Raw genomic sequence first — 17,813 nt, forward strand, 5'->3', positions numbered from 1 at the left:
TTGTTCCAGGAGCCTACACTACATTTAATAGTCATGTCTTCTTAAATCTCTTCCAATCTCTTTGACAGTTCCTCTGTTTTGGTCTTTCATGACCATGACACTTTTTTTTTTTTTTAAGATTTTTAATTTATTTATTCATGCGAGACAGAGACAGAGGGGGAAAGACATGGTAGAGGGAGAAGCAGGCTCCCTCTGGGGAGCCTGATATGGGACTCAATCCCAGGACCCCAAGATCACGACCTGACCCAAAGGCAGACGCTTAACCACTGAGCCATCCAGGCATCCCAACTATGACATTTTTGAAGAGTACTGGTCAGGTATTCTGTAGAATGCCCCTCAATTTGAGTTTCTTGTTTTTTCCAATAAAAAGAACCAGGGCTCTTTGAAGAAGTAGTTGAACTGGGGTGGGACAAATATACCTGATGAACTTGGGACATCTCATAACTCTTAAAAAAAAAGGTTTTTCCTTTTTAAAATATGATGTTTTCTCAGATTAGATCGAAGTTATAGAATTTTGGGAAGAATACCACAGAACTCACGTGGCTTCATCCTCAGTGTATCCTCCTATCAGAAGGCACAAGATGTTGATGTGTTATTATTGGTGATGTTAACCTTGATCATTTGCTACTATGCTTGCCTCTATAATTCATAAATGTTTTGGGGGAGATATTTTATTCCTATTCCTTCTTAAACTTTTACTCATTAATTTTAGCATTCATGGCCTATCTTGCCTTCATTAATTATTATTGCTGTGTTCCAATGGCGATTTTCTGTTGCCCTCATTCCTTTCGCATTTATTAATTGGAATTCTTCTATAAGGAAGAAATGTCCTTTTCCTCTTGTTTATTCAATCATTTATTTATATTAGGAGAGACTCAGGGATATTATTTTATTTCCTGGGTTATAGTAATTCTTGGATTATTTTATTCCCAAGCTAATTTTATTTTGTTGCTCAAATTGTTCCCAGCTTCGGTCATTTGGAGCTCTTTCAGCTTGGCTCTAGTGTCTATTCAATGTGTCACTAATTTTTTTTTTTTTTTTTTTTAGCAGTCCTGCTGTTTAGCACTATAAGATGTTCCAAACATATTTGCATGGCCTCAGCCCTGGAATCAACCACTTCATCAAGGAGTTCTGATTCCTTGATGAAGACTGGAGAAACCAAATCTAGGTACTACGTGTGCTCATTGCTACTGAGATGTCACTGCTTCTAGGCTCTCTTGGAATACAGAACCAGGAATATATGTATGTGTATTAACTCATGTATATAATACACATCTATATTTTTTTTCACATCTATATTTTTATATTTATCTTTATACCTGTGTTGGTGTAGAGATATATATAAATATATAGAGATATATATAGATATCCACACACACACACACACACACACACATAATCTAGCATTACAAGATTCATTCTAGCATTCTTTTTATTTATTTGTAACTTTTTTTTTCTTTTTTTTATTTTTTTTTTTTATTTTTATTTATGATAGACACAGAGAGAGAGAGAGAGAGGCAGAGACACAGGCAGAGGGAGAAGCAGGCTCCATGCACCGGGAGCCCGACGTGGGATTCGATCCCGGGTCTCCAGGGTCGGGCCCTGGGCCAAAGGCAGGCGCCAAACCGCTGCGCCACCCAGGGATCCCCTATTTGTAACTTTTTTTCTCTGATAGGGAGAAGCCAAACTTTATAGAATTTTTTAAAAATTTTTTATTTATTTATGATAGTCACACACAGAGAGAGAGAGAAGCAGAGACATAGGCAGAGGGAGAAGCAGGCTCCATGCACCGGGAGCCCGACGTGGGACTCGATCCCGGGTCTCCAGGATCGCGCCCTGGGCCAAAGGCAGGCGCTAAACCGCTGCACCACCCAGGGATCCCCAAACTCTATAGAATTTTGATATGAAAAGATAATCTCCAAAATTATGCCATGACCAGTTTCTACTCCTTTGATACACCATATATTTTTTCACTCCACCTCGAATGTTATCTTTCCTCAATCTATTTACCTTTCAAGACTCCAGGAAAGACGGCATAGGGTTCTCCTCAAAAAACCCTTTCCTGAACTGCCCTAGCCCTGTTCCCAATCAGCACAGGTCACTCCCTTTATCTTACTATAATTTTATAAATTCTCCTTGTTAGAAAGATTCTTAGGATTAGGGGACAGGTCCACTTTGCCTCTTGCCCTCTTGCTTCAGAAGGAACTTTATGAATAAAATAGAAGGAACTTTATGCATATGTTTTGTTTTGTTTTGTTTTTTTTAATTTTTTTTATGCATATGTTTTGAATGAAATTGCATGAACGTTTAAATTTTATCCAAACACTATCAGCACAACAAAATGAATGCTTATTATTCAGTCTTAAGTCTAGTTGTTGAGAAAGTACATATCACTTTTCGGAACCTTGAATTAGTAATTTTAGCTAATGAAACTTTGAGATATACTCAAGAGGGCAGCCCCGGTGGCTTGGTGGTTTAGCGCCACCTTTGGCCCAGGGCCTGATCCCGGAGACCCGGGATCGAGTCCCACGTTGGGCTCCCTGCATGGAGCCTACTTCTCCCTCTACCTTTGTCTCTGCCCCTCTCTCTCTCTCTCTCTCTCTGTGTGTCTCATGAATAAATAAATAAATAATCTTTAAAAAAAAAAGATATACTCAAGAGAAAAAAAAAAGGAACCAGTAAATATAAATACTGTACATAATAGGCTCACTACTCTATTATCCAGCAACACTGTGACACAGAAGTTTGTAGGCAAGTCTAATGAGTCTGTTAGAATTATCACTGCTAGTGTTCTTGGAAGAGTTTTAGACAGGTCTCTGTAGAAATCTGTATCCTAGACAATAAGAAAATTGTAACAATGATCAAATTCCTAGGGGTCAACAAGGATGTAGATGTTTGCATCAAGACAAAAATCACTTCAATAACATCTTGTCTCTTTTTAAAAATCTCCTTTTAAGGATATTTTGCTCTTAAAAAAAACCACTATGATGCAGAGCCAAAGTAATGAAAAGTTGGTTGTGTAATCCTGAGAAGCAATTTTACTTCTGGAAACTGCTCACCAAAGAATTAGAGCCACTTTCACTGGGCGCTTACAAAATTCACCCTTAGTGATTCACACTTTACCACTCCAGAAAAAAAAGAAAAGGAAGCACACTTAGTATCATCTTTCCCTCCCTTCACCTATGTCTGGGGAAAAATAACTGTTATGACTATCTATCTGAGTTACCAACCTTTCCCTTCTGTCTTCTCAAAACTTTCATTTCACCTCTGCCTCTATCCTTGCCCTCCCTACCTAAAAACACGCTCATATTTTTTTCTTAGAGGGGAGGAGGGGCAGAGAGATAGGGGGAGAGAGAAAATCTTAAGCAGGCTCTACGCCCAGCATGTGAGCCTGACCAGGCAGGGCCCGATCTCAACCCTGAGATCTTGCCCTAAGCCATACCAAAAATTAGATGCTTAACCTACTGAGCCACCCAAGGTGCCCCCAAGCTCACATTTCTGATGTGTTTGTGTACACATATCTGAAATTTGTATATATAGATTAATAATGTTTTTTTCTCTTAAGCCTTTTTCCCCTCAATCTATCACTTCAACCTTGATCCAACTTCACAGTCAAACCTTAGTCTCTAGGTGCTCACTGTTTCCATTTTCTCACCTTCCATTCATCCCTCTGACCACTTGGGTCTGTCTTCTACTTCTACCATCATACCGATGTTACTCTCCTAAAGGTCTCTTGCTATCAAATCCAAGGACCATGTCTTATTTGTTATCATTCTCTGTTGCTGTTTGTTGATTAGTCTCTCATTTCTGACATTGTATTTTCCTTTTTTTCTTAACTAGAACTCTCCTGATTCCTATCTTTCAAATCATTTTCAATTTTTGGACTGAATCCCTTCACTCTCCCTCTGCTCACCTCTGTTCCTAGGCATTACTGAAAGGTCAGTTTCTCTCCTCTCTTTGGGTAAGCTCAGCCACTCTCAACTCATCAAAGATCACTTAACACCAGACAATTTCCAAAGATATATCTTAAGCTGTAAGCTTAACTTCCAGCCCCAGAATTTCTACTGCATGCTGAATAGCTTCATATGTTCCATAAATAAACAACATAACACAGTGCAAATCATGTGTGTCATTCTCTCTTATCTTTACTCCTTGAATTAAGTTTAACCACAAAAAATTTTTCTCCCATGATGAACTGGCATATACATTTTTGCTTTTACTAAATAAAATAATACAACATGAAGTATAGTATGATCTAACAAAATGTGCACAAGTTCTAAAGGTAAAAAGAGGACTTACAGGCTCTAGCTCTCCCTCTAATTGTGGTGACTACTGGCAATTTTGTCACCTCTCTGAGGAGTATACCATCACCTACCTGAGTTTGTCAAGTGTTCTTCATAAAATGTCTAACACAGTGACATATAGAAGGGAGAAAAAAAGAGGCTAAGAATATAGGCAATCGAGTAGAATCTAGCTGTCGAATCTCACACCATATACTAGCTGTTATAATCTGCCTCAGTTTCCTCAAATTGGGGATAAAAGAACCTATTTCATAGCTTTGTTTTGATCATTAAAACAAGTTCCTAGGGCAGCCCCGATGGCCCAGTGGTTTGGCACCGCCTTCCACCCAGGGTATGATCCTGGGGACCCGGGATCGAGTCCCACATCGGGCTCCCTGCATGGGGCCTGCTTCTCCCTCTGCCTGTGTCTCTGCCCCTCTCTCTGTCATAAATAAATAAAATCTTTAAAAATAAATAAATAAAACAAGCTCCTAAATATCATGTATGAATGACACTACCAAGCACCTAATAAATGCTCAAAATGTTTATTATTATTTAATCAGCATTATTTTACAGGCACCCTTTCACATGTAGACTTAAAACAAACTTTTTCTCATATCTTTAGGCAGGCTCAATTTCTCTCTCTTAATCCCTTGTCTTTCTTCATACATATTCCTCACTCTGTTTGAAAATGTTTTGAAAAAAAAAAAAAAAAAGAAAATGTTTTGGATCCTCCCTGGGCTTATGCTACCTCCCAGCTAAAACGACACACGGGGGGGGGGGGTGGGGGGGGTTACTCAAGTATTTGTAAAATAAAGGGAGGAATACCAGTCATTTGAAATGATTTCCTGGATTTCAACTATTTTTATAGACTAGTGCTTTGGGGGGGGGGGGGGGGAATGAAACAGTGGGCTATTTATTCCAAGACAAATATTTCCAAATTATAGGAAACCAGTGGATACAGCATCAAAAAATGGTTTCTAGCACCAAACTCAGGTAGAATAATACTGAATCCTATCAATACAGGTTGTTTTAGTCAACTGCTTTTGTCATAATTCAGGTGTTTTCTTAGAAATGTTATTCCTTACAAATAACCATTTGGCTTTTAAAACCCTTAATTTAGTAGGTCACAACCTTGAGTAAAACAAGAATCACCTAGGAAACTTTTTTTTTTCAAGTTTGATATGAATTTTATTCCATTTTATGTATAACTTTAAGAACATAAAGGTTTAAAAAAAAAAAAAAGAACATAAAGGTTTATTTCCACAGGCCTCAGGAAATAGAAGTCACAGGACAATGTCTCTTCCCACCAACAAAGTTGCGTATTTTGGTAAGTGTCCTAGAGAGAAAAACTGTAATTTACATTTGTAATGCTGTGCAAGATTCTTACATTTGACTTAAAAGCAGGCTGCAGTGGAAATTTTAGTCCTCTGCTCTGGTGCCTGGACAGAAACCAAAAGCAGTTGAGCATGACAGGGCAAAGGAGGCAGTGAAGGTGGAAGACAGGCACCAGCATGGAAGGAGAAAGGAATTCCAGATTCCTTGGAATGGTGTGTTTCTTTTTTCCGTCCCTTGTTTAAGGCATCTCTGTAGGAAGGTGCTGGGCAGGGATCTCAGAGAAAGGAAGGGTCCAAGACTCCTTTAACTGGCCTGGGTGCCAGGCACTGCCACAGCAGCTGGTAGAGGAGAATCTCCTTTCTCAGATTCAGGCAGACCCAGGATGGAATGCAGAATAAAAGGAATGCTTATAGGAAACAATTTTTCTTGGAAACCTATATGGCCAAACCTTAGCCTTTGGTCCAGTGGCAACCCCTGCCTCACTTGTCAACAGTGAAAAATTAGTTTGGCTAGAACCACCAGCTAGAATCACACCAGCTTCTGCTACCTTCATGCTCACTGTTAGAAAAAGATGAACTTGTATGAACATTCTGATCTGCTAACTCCTGGGGACTGCTTTATTCTTTCCCCAAAGACTGTTTGTTGATCAAATAACCCCCAAAAGCTGAATGCTAAAACACACCGTTGTGGTGTGTGATTTCTTAAGAATGGACTGGTGGGCAAGGCCCCTGGGTGGCTCAGTCGGTTAAGCGTCTGCCTTTGTCTAAGGTCATGATCCCAGGGTCCTGGGATGGAGCGCCGTGCCCTGCATTGGGTTCCCTGCTCAATAGGGAGCCTGCTTCTCCTTCTCCTGCCTTCTCAGGCTCTATCTCTGTCTCTCAGATTTAAAAAAAAAAAAAAAAAAAAAAAAAAAACACTTAAAAGAATGGACTAGCAGTGTGGTTGAGCTGATAGGGAAAAGCCCTACCTCCCTGCCAAAGATCAGCTAATCTGCTCTACTGCCCCCAAATCTCAGCCTGAGGTACATTTCATTGAGAGCAGAAAGCAGAGAAGCAGTTTAAGAGCAGAAAGGGGGATCCCTGGGTGGCGCAGCAGTTTGGCGCCTGCCTTTGGCCTAGGGCACGATCCTGGAGTCTCGGGATCGAATCCCACGTCGGGCTCCCGGTGCATGGAGCCTGCTTCTCCCTCTGCCTGTGTCTCTGCCTCTCTCTCTCTCTCTCTCTGTGACTATCATTCATAAATAAATAAATAAATAAATAGATTTTTTTTAAAAAAGCAGAAAGGTAGAGGAAAACTAAAAAAGAACCATCTTGATAGATTTATCCCATGGTATGAAGGAGTGGGCAAAGAACCCAGTGGCACTTTGCTCATCCAGCAAGCAATTTCTGTCACTGTGGGAACCAACTTCTGCCCATTCCATAGGGTCTTGAACAACTCAGGGACTAGGAATTCATTAAACTCACCACCTCTGTAGGAACAAGGACCTTTATCAGTGAGGACCTTCATCTCACATTTGGTGCTGGGTGTCACGCAACCCAGGAGTACTTGCTCAGGTAAACATGGCAGCCCGACTTTGTTGATGGAAATGGCTGACACTTTACCTATTATCTGAATTTTGACATCCCTACTATTGATTATCTCCATAATGCCCACCACTTCATTGAACACTGGACCAAGTTTCTTCTTTTTTTTTTTTTTTTTTTTTTTAAAGATTTTATTTGAGAGAGCAAGAGTGAGTGAGAAAGAGCACAAGTGGAGGGGAGGAGCAGAGGGAGAGGGACAAGAAGACTCTGCTGAGCAGGGAGCCTGATGTGGGGCTCAATTCCAGAGATCATGACTTGAGTCAAAGGCAGATGCCTAAATGACTGAGCTACCCAGGCACCCCCGAGACCAAGCTTCTGATAGTTATCTACTGTAATGGAGTTCATTTGCTCTTGATTTGCAATGTCACGTGACACACTTGTATATGTAAGTCACCTGTTTCAGCTCTGTGTCATCAATTACCAAGTTAGAAACATTGTCTTGATTTTCTGCTCTCCAGGGAAGTTTGTTTTATTGTTTTTTTTTTAATTTTTTTTATTTATTTATGATAGTCACAGAGAGAGAGAGAGAGAGAGAGAGAGAGAGAGAGGGGGGCAGAGACACAGGCAGAGGGAGAAGCAGGCTCCATGCAGGGAGCCCGATGTGGGACTCGATCCGGGGTCTCCAGGATCACGCCCCGGGCTGCAGGCGGCGCTAAACCGCTGCACCACCGGGGCTGCCCTAAATAAAATCTTTAAAAACAAAAACAAAAACCTTGCCTGCCCAGAAGGCACAAAATTACTCTGTAATTGACTTGTGATAATAAAATTGTTTGTATTCCTTTTTTCTTGAGTTTGATTTGTTGCTGAATTTAAAATGCTGAAGTATACAAAGAAAAGTATACAAAATTTTTAAAATGGTATCTGAACAGAAATTCCGATTTATTTTTACCTACTGCATATGAGAGCAACTGAAATTGAGATGTCAAAAGTTAAAGAAGGAAGCCAACAGACTTGGGCTCTAATCTTTAATCTGCAACTAATTAGCAGTATCATCTGCTAGGAAGTCATTTCTTGTGTAAAATGAATGGGTTAAAATTACCTAGTATTTTTTCTAACTGCAGGTCACAGTTAGTGAATTATGAAGTCAATGTTAACACATCAGAACCAAGATGTTTGTTTGTACTAAATAAAAAGAATAGAATGAAACCCATAATGTCAGGCTACATCACACAAAGTGTAAGTATTCTCTTATAAAGCTTTTGTTTCAGTTATTTGTGTGTGTATAAACTGAGTAAGAATGTAAAATATTTCTTACTGTGGGATGTGGTTAAAAAGATTACAGTTTGACAAGTGTTGGCAAAGATGTAGAGAAATTGAAATTCTCATATACACTGCTGATGAGAATGTAAAATAATGCAGTTGCTTTGGAAAACAGCTGACAGCTCCTCGGAGGGTTAAACACATCATTATCACATGATCCAGCAATTCTACTCCTAGGAGGGCACACACACACAGAGAAATGAAAAAAGAACACATGGCCACACAAAAACTTGTACAAGATTGTGTATAATAACTATTATTCACAATAGCCCCAAACTGGAAACATTGCAAATGTTCATCAACTGATTAGCAGATAAAATGTGGTCTATCCATATAAGGTATAATATTTAGCCATGAAAAGAAATGAAGTACTGATATATGCTACAGCATGAATGAACCTTGAAAAAATTATGCCAAGTAGAAGAAACCAGTCACAAGGATCATATGTGATTCCATTTATATGAAATGTCTAGAAATGACATACCTATAGAAACAGAAAGTGGTCACTTAGCCCTCGCAGTGGGGTTTGAAGACGATCGGACTGCTAAAGGGTATGGGGTTTTTCTGGGAGGTAAGGAAAGCATCATAAAATTGATTGGGGGTGATGGCTGCACAACTCTGTGAATATACCAAAAACCACTGAACTGCACACTTTAAATAGGTAAATTGTAGGGATGCCTGGGTGGCTCAGTGGTCCAGCATCTGCCTTGGGTTCAGGATGTGATCCCAGAGTACTGGGATTGAGTTCCACATCGGGCTCCCCAAAGGGAGCCCTGCTTCTCCCTCTGCCTCTGTCTCTGCCTGTGTGTCTCTCAACAATAAATAAAATATTAAAAAAATTTTTAATTTCACAATTATTAGAAAAATTACCTATCTCCTTTTTTTTTTTTTTTAAGATTTATTTATTTATTGATGAGAGACACACAGAGGCAGAGGGAGAAGCAGGCTCCTCACAGGGAGCTGGATGCGGGACTCAATCTCGTATCCTGGGATCACGCTCTGAGCCAAAGGCTGAGGCTCAAGGGCTGAGCCACCCAGGCATCCCTACCTATCTCATCTTAAATGTTTCTTTTGGACACATTAGCAATTACTTTTTGTAGCTTTTTTCCAAAAGTCAAATTAAACATGAATCACTTTTTTAGTATAAATGTAACTAAATTGCAAGAAGGAAAAGTCCAGACATAAATGTTGGGCCTTCATAAGGTTCTTGGGCAATTTAAAAATTTTCAATCTTTGATTAAATCAGTGATTTTCAAAGTTTCAGCAGCCAAGGTGGAATTACCCGGCATCCTTCCTATCTCCCCACACCACCCTCCTTTTACCTTCTTCCTTTTGGGGAACCTCTTCTCAGTTCTCAACAAGCGCTCCCAATTGGGGCTGCCAATTTGTTCACTGCCTAGCTTCCTTGTCTGTGACTGAGCAAGTGATAGGGCTGCTTATCATAAACAATGATGTGCAAACATACAATGTAAGCAAAAGAAGTCTCTGCCCACTCTTGTATACCCCTTCCCTCAAGACGATTTGACTTGCCAGAGGTAACCTGTCATACTTTGTAGTATAAATTTTCTGATATCATCTATACGTGATAATTATAGCACACAGCACAATAGGTCAGTCACTGTCCCAAGCATTCTACAATATATTATTTTATCCTCATAATAACTCTTGAGATACTATACTGATGACTATTTTACAAATCAGGAAACTGAGGCATGGAGATACTAATGCCAACTTATAAACACCTACATTTTTAAAAAATTACAATGATTTTATGTTAATGTACTATTCAGCAATTATTTATTTCCTCTTGGACATCTTACCACACACAAGAGGAGGACATATAGGGAAGGACACAAAGATGCAGGAGGACATTTAGATCTACCTCAGCCTTTCAGTAGCAGATACAATTTCACTCCCCAACAGTCTATAACTTATTTAACCTGGCCCCTGTCAATGAATATATAGGTTGCTGTAGGTTCTTCATAATTAATAACAAGACTAAAATGAACATGTTTCTACCATTGCCTATTTGGAGGTGTGCATCTGTGGTATAAATTTCTGGAAGCAGCATTTCTAGTTTAAGAGGACTATGCATTAAAAATTTTAATACACATTCTCAAATTTTCCTCCAAAGAAGTTACATCAATTTATACATATATTTTGCATCAATTTATATTTGAACCACTAGCTATATGAGAAAGATTATTTTCCACATCCTTATGAATACTGAGCATGATTAATCCTCTGGATTTTTTCCAACCTGCTAGATGTGTGAAAAAATGGTACATTATTGTTTTAGTTTTCATTCCTTTAATCATGGGGAAGGTTGAACATATTTTCAAATGTGTGCAGGGGGGCCCTCAACACACTTATTTTCTGAAATTACATTTACTTTTTTTAAACATTGTTTATAAATTGTTTATTAGCTCTACAACTTAATTACATTTTAAAGTTGCAGAAGGACTTTCTTAATACCACGTGTAACTCCTTGTACAATTCAAATTGCCTCTCACAGCAGCTGTCCTTTCCTGGTGTCTGATTCCTATCCAGATCTCATTAATATTCTTTCCAAACAGAAATGTTGCTTGACTATACAGATGAGATCGTTTTTATAGAGTTCCCTTCTGTAGGGCACCCACCCCTTGACTGCTCATTAATATTCCCACCAGAGCACAATCCTGTGAGAAGCCTGACACTGAGAATCCAAGCATTAAGATCACTTCAGCTGCTACCTTCAACTAGCCAATCTAATGCTTCTCAGTTGTGCCAGGGGGTGGAGAGGAGGGAGGTGAGGGAGGGATTGGAGAGGGTGCTTTGAATATCTGGATCATTGGAATCTGAATTTCTCATGTGGGATCCAAACACTTTTAATTTTTCTTTTCCTTCTTTTTTTTTTTTTTAAGATTTTATTTATTTATGAGAGACACAGAGAGATGGGCAGAGACATAGGCAGAGGAAGAAGCAGGCTCCCTGAGGGGAGCCTGATGTGGGACTGGATCCCAGAACCCCAGGATTACAACCCTGAGCCAAAGGCAGACACTCAACCACTGAACCACCCAGGTGCCCCCACTTCTAATTTTTCTTAAAAGAGTCCCCTACGATTCCAATGTAAAAACAGCTTTGGGAGTTTAAATTTGGCTTGATCCCAGAGTTATTAGGTCCCATCAGGGAGGCAGACACTGGCCCTAATCACCCACCATCCAGATGGACTGTATCAGAATCAGGTAAAGAATTTGGGCCACCTTAGCATAAGCCTGGGGATCGGTTATTGGGCACTGGTCATACGCACGGTGATTCATTCCATTTGATTTTACTCCCTTAGTACTTACGATACCATAAAACAAATATTATTCTCATCTTACAGGGAAAGAAACTGAAGTTCAGAAAGGTTAAATAACTTGCTCAAGATCACACAACTAGTTAGTCTGACAGATGGTATCTGGGGGTGGTCTGGGCCAGTCTTATCCTAAGTATCTTGAAATTAGAAGGGTTAATTCAAATGTCTCAGCCTGTTCTACATCTAAGCCCACTCTGCCCCTTTCAGCTCAAATTGACATCTTGAGTCTACCACTAACTTATTGGGTAACACTCAGAAAATTACTCTAAGTCTTAGCACATCATCTCTAAAATGTTCCTTTAGCTCAGTGCTAAAATAAATACTTTATAAAGTGATAGTGGTGGTGGTAATAAAAACAGTGAACATTTACTGAACACTTACCATGTGATAGATACTGTGTTGTTTTGCACATAGAAGTTTCTTAATCCTCACAGTAACACACTTAGAATATTACTGTCCTGCTTTACAGATGAAGAAACTGAGGCCCAGAAAGGTCAAATGAATGTTAACATTCATTTTTTTTTAGGAGACTGAGATGAAAATAAAATGACCTCTAGCACAGAGAATAAACCATGCTAATGTACCCTGTATTTCAGGGTCAACTTATTTTTGTTAAATCAGTAATAAGAAAAGAAAATCTCTAATGTCATCTCTGAGAAACTGGCAGTAACTACCAGGAACACCAGATCTGTGTAAAACCCTGACACCATTTCTCTGCACCCAAAAGTCTAAATCTTTCTCAAATCTCTCTCACTGCATAAGGGCCAAATTTTAGGTGTTCTCAATACCTCTGTAAAGACTCTAAATAGAAAATGAAAAATCAACATGCAACATGGCTTCTATTACTTTATTCATCAATTTTAATATCTTATCTTCTTGTACTTTGGAAACCCAAATTAGCTTTTTACATAACTGTGGTAACCTTCACATATCTTGTTTAGATAGGTAAAAGAGTAACGTGCAATTACAGCCATTGGGGGCCCCTGGGTGGCTCAGTCGGTTACGTGCCTTCAGCACAGGTCATGATCCCGGGGTCCCGGAATCAAGCCCTGCATGGGACTCCCTGCTCAGCAGGGGGCCTGCTTCTCCCTCTGCCCCTGCCTTTGTTCCTGCTCTCTCTCTCTCTCTTGCTTTCTCTCAAATAAATAAAGTCTTAAAAAAAAATAAAAACAATTTTGGGTCTAAAATTTTTAGGTCACAAAGAATCACCTAAGTATCTTCCTAATCTCTGTTTTCTTCTCCTTTAAATTAAAAATTACCCAATCTACTGCAAGTTTGATTCTACCTCTCTCTCAAATTTAATTTGTTATTTATTTGCTTGGTTCTTCTTCCTCCTCCCCCTGCCCAGTTGATAATTAACTTACTGTAAGGGCAAACATAATCTAGTGGATTGAGGGTTTTTTTTTCAGTATTTTTCATACATAATAAAAATCTCTATCAATAGGTTAAAAAAAAAAGGATAATTATGTCAGTAATTTCTAATTTAAAGTGAAAAGTGGAGAAAGGCATAGTTAATCAGAAAAAGAATGTGGAAATTTAGTCAACTAAGACCATTACAGCAAGCATAGATTTACTCTGAATAGCCTGTTTCTCCTTCAGCCTTTGTACCATTACGTGCTTTAACATCAGATGCATCAAATATCAGTGCCTGGGGGGATCCCTGGGTGGCTCAGTGGTTTAGCGCCTGCCTTTGGCCCAGGGCACTATCCTGGAGTCCTGGGATCGAGTCCCACGTCAGGCTCCCGGCATGGAGCCTGCTTCTCCCTCCTTCTGTGTCTCTGCCTCCCTCTCTCTCTCTCTCTCTCTATCATGAATAAATAAATAAATCTTTAAAAAAAAATCAGTGCCTGGTAGGGTACAGAGGCTCAATCAATATTTCATATAAATAAAAAACAGCATTATGCTAGTTTTCAGTTGTCACACATCTCAACAAAGGCCCAACCACATAACTGAACGTCTAGAAACCACATGCTCACAGATCTTGTCAATTAGGTGCTTAATTAAGACAAAGTAGCTAAATTAAGTCTGCTTTACAATGTCAAAGCAGAAGAAATATGTATGCTTATTTTAAGAAGGCGGCTTCCCTTAAGGATACAACCTCCTTATACCAGTCCTTTGTCCTTAATAATTAATCGAGTTTTCTCCAAATACAGGGCTTCTTAGTTTCACGCTTGGCCATTTCCAGGAAGGGCCTGGCTTCCATTCTTCTTATCTGAAATTTTAGATGATGTGGTTTTTTTTTTTTTTTTTTTTTTCAGGACTTGCTCAATCTGAAAAGCCAGTTCAGATCAATTTAACCAAATCCCTTCAAGCAAGAGAATTAAAACAGGTTTACTGAAAAGTGACTCTTCTCTAGGCAAGTTCTCTAATCTCTCCTTTCTGTACAAATCTGAGAAGCTAACCCAGAACAATGCTTTAATCGAGGACAAACATAGCTGAAGCTGGTCAAACAGACTTATAAACCACAGAGCCATAGAAGTGATAAAATTTTGCTACTTATCCCAATCAATGCTATGCATCTTATTTCTTAGGGAATTGTCACAAACAATGTTAATGTTTTAACCACATTTTAATGTTTACCTCCTAAAAATTACCTCAAATTATGGTGCTGTTCTAAAAAGTTATTGAGAGGCATTTATTGAGTAGTGGTCTTTTAGTTGGCATGGGAAAGTCCATCAATTTTGGGGGGGTCTTAGTTTCTTCATCTCAAAAACATATTCACAAGGGATAGTCTTAAGGATTACCAGTTTTTTTGTTGTTTTATTTTTTTAGAGAGAGAGAGAGAATCTTAAGCAGACTCCATGCTCCTCCAAGGATCCCGATGATGCAGGGGATGATTTTACAACCAATCATGACCCGAGCCAATATCAAAAGTTGGACTCTTAACTGACTGAGCCACCCAGGCACCCAGAGATGGTTGTGAGGATTAAATGAGAGAATAAAAGTAAAGTACTTTGAAAACTGTAAGTTGCTATAAAAACTATTTTAAGTTTAAGTAAGAGTTCAGCCAATTTCAAGAAAAAAAAATGGAATTAAAGAGTAAGTCTACCCACTGAAAGGAAATTGCTAATTAGAACTGATGATTTCGACTGATTCAACCAGATGTTAACAAGAAGCCCCTTGTTTGAAGCTGTTGCTAAAAATCTTTCAAGTCAATAGGCATATAGTAAATACAATGAAGATAGTTTCATCTTTCCTTGAGGATCCTAGGTAGCTTTCTTATTTTTCTTCTAGAGAAGAAAAGCAGAAGAAAACTTTCAGTACCTGGATTCTAGTTGGCTGGATCTAGTTGTATGTTGTCTAGTCAGTTGGATTCCAGTTTTGCTTGCTATTAAAAATGTAATGAGGAGAACCTAGGTGGTTCAGTAGTTGAGTGTCTGCCTTCACTCAGGATGTGATCCCAGGGTCTTGGGATCCAGTCCTGCATCAGGCTCCCCACAGGAGCCTGCTTCTTCCTCTGCCTAAGTCTCTGGCTCTCTCTGTCCCTCATGAATAAGTAAATAAAATCTTAAAAAAAAAAAAAAAAAAGTAATGAGAGCTAAAAGACTGGTATGGGCAGGAGTAACAATCCTGGAAATAGATGCTGACAGTAGTATTAAAATAGTGCCCTGGATCCTGGGAACACCTTGGAAAACCTGCACTCAGAGGGAACTGAATCCTGGCGATCACAGCCTCCATTTGTCCTGCTCCCTTCCAAAATCTTCAGAGGTAGCAACCTCTTCTGAACCCTGATAAAACTGTATCAGCTGTTGTCCATTAAACAACAGCAAAACTTTGAACTGCAAACCAAACCAAGACTAGTTAAAATGAGAAGTCTATCCTCAAGGCTTATTCATGCATAAAACAAGTACTTATTAAGGACTTACATGTGTCAAGCAGTGCTCTATTTGCTAAAGGTATAAATGTTAAAAGTGACAAAGTCTCTGCTCTCATGAAGCTTCCATTCTATTGGGCAAACAGGACAATTAAATACTGTGATTAGTGCAGTGAAGGAAATACAGAGTAACTGGAATGGTGGTAGATGCTTTAGATAGTGGTCTGGGGAAGGCCTCTTTGGGTAAATGACATTTGAGCTGAAACCTGAATGATGGGGAGGAGATAGGCAGCCAGCCAGTGGAGAGAAGAGACGTGGGAGTTTTCAAGATGGAAGAAATAGCAAATACAAAGGCCCTGAGGCAGGAATAATATGGCTAGGGAGTGAATGAAAAGTATGAGACGATGACAAAGCTGAGTGGCAGCCAAATTAAATAAGCAGTGGTCAAAGATCTTAATTTTATTCTAAGTGTAAGGCAAAGCCAAACATTTTTATGTAACAGTGCTTGCAAAATGAGATATATTTCACATACTCTATGAAAATTGTTTATGTATAATGGCTATGAATGAAAAGGAAAGGCAGAGTTTTCACACTTAATCTTTTAAGGAAGGAATATTCATAAATAGTAACAGTACTGAGGTAAAAAAAAATTAAAACGAAATGCCAAGTGATGACTGAGGAGGGAGCCACTGATTAAAACAGAAGAAATTTTAAAAGGCTTTATTTTTTTAAAGGAGCATTTTATTTGAGCTCTTAAGGAAAAGGATTTAAGCAGGACTGGGAGGAGGGAGAGGAGCCTGAGGCTGTGGGAACTGCATGAGCAAAGGCACAGAGGCAGGAAGGCACAGGGTGGGTCCAGGAAGCCATGAATCACTGCATGGCTACAATGCCAGGTGGGTGGGTAGTGATGTGGGAGATAAGCCTGGAAAAATAGGCTGTCAGGGTGTGGGAGAAGGGGTCTTGAGTGGCATTTAGAGAAATTTAGATTTAATTTATTTGGGGCTTTGTTTCCCCTTAAGTGTGTAAATGAATCTCCTGGGGTACTTGTTAAAACTGCAGATTCCCAGGCCCCATTCCCCCCAAATAAATATACAAATCAATATATTGATTTGTAAGTCCAAGTGGGACCTGGAAACCTACCTTTTTAACCAACACCCAGGTGATTCTAAAGCAGGTAATAATCAAGGAAACCAGATTTTGAAAACCAGCGTTGTACTTTTTTTTTTTCTAATGACAACTCTGAACTAAAAGGGAAAAACTGAAGCCAATTCTAAGGACTGTAGCAAAAAAAAAGGGAGGGGGTGTTATGAATTAGAACAATGACAAAGAGCCATTATCATTGTTGGGTAGAATCAACCAAACATGGTGATTGATTAAATATGAGAAAAGAGGACTGAGGCGTTCAAGACAACTTCAAGCTTTCTCCTTACAGAAATGAGGTGGACACAAGTGCATGGTACATAGAGAATATCCACATGATCTGCCAGGTAGTTGGAAATATGGATCTGGAACTCAAGAAGCTATGCAAACGCACTAAACATACTTCTTTAGTACTCTTAAGTAAATTCAAGACAAATTAAAGAATTATAAAAAGTAAAAATAAAAATCAGAAGGCAATCAAAGTGAATACTTAACCCATCTTCAGATGACAAAAGACTTCTCAATGTAAAAGCAACAAAAAGCCCAAAGAAAAAGATCTATAGATAAGTAATAATATATCATACATAAAATGTAAAGGCAAATAACATTTGACCATAGGGCAAAGAATTAATATTCTTAAAATAAAGAGCTTATACAAATGACAGAGGAACAAACCAACTAAGAATAGTTTCTGTATGGAATAGTGGAAGTTGTTAAGTAACTTAGCTTGGCAACGTAAAATCTCTTGTCATAAAATGAGATTTGCTTTACATCCATTAGAGACGATGGGGCTTTGTGGCATAGATCAGCAGGGCTTTTCTGACTTACGTAACTAGGTTGCCAAGTGTCAATCTATGGGAGTGCTTCAAAAATGCCAGTCTTTGCAACTTCTATTGTAATGAGAGCACAAACACATTAAAGTGCCTCTAGGTCCCATTAGCCTTGCTACCAGTATGAAAAATTGCCTTTACTGCATCTAGCCTTTTTTCTTGGGCTCGATATATCTAAACTGGGTAAAGGGTAAAGGATGGGACAAAAAATAATTTCAGTGTCTTGAGAGA

General features: G+C 39.0%; 1 protein-coding gene and 1 long non-coding RNA gene across 5 annotated transcripts in view; one reads left to right on the forward strand and one right to left on the reverse strand.

Annotated features, from left to right (window-relative positions):
* The window catches only part of LIMA1 (LIM domain and actin binding 1), an 88,439-nt gene that overhangs the window by 64,406 nt on the left and 6,220 nt on the right, over positions 1-17,813 (reverse strand). The gene's annotated exons all lie outside the window — the stretch shown is intronic.
* Positions 1,047-8,372, forward strand: LOC111092730. The gene is made up of 3 exons (XR_005380139.1): positions 1,047-1,168; positions 5,550-5,610; positions 8,263-8,372. It is a non-coding gene; the product is annotated as an uncharacterized LOC111092730 (long non-coding RNA).

Source organism: Canis lupus, chromosome 27, assembly GCF_011100685.1.
Source record: "Canis lupus familiaris isolate Mischka breed German Shepherd chromosome 27, alternate assembly UU_Cfam_GSD_1.0, whole genome shotgun sequence".
Lineage (NCBI taxonomy): Eukaryota > Metazoa > Chordata > Mammalia > Carnivora > Canidae > Canis > Canis lupus.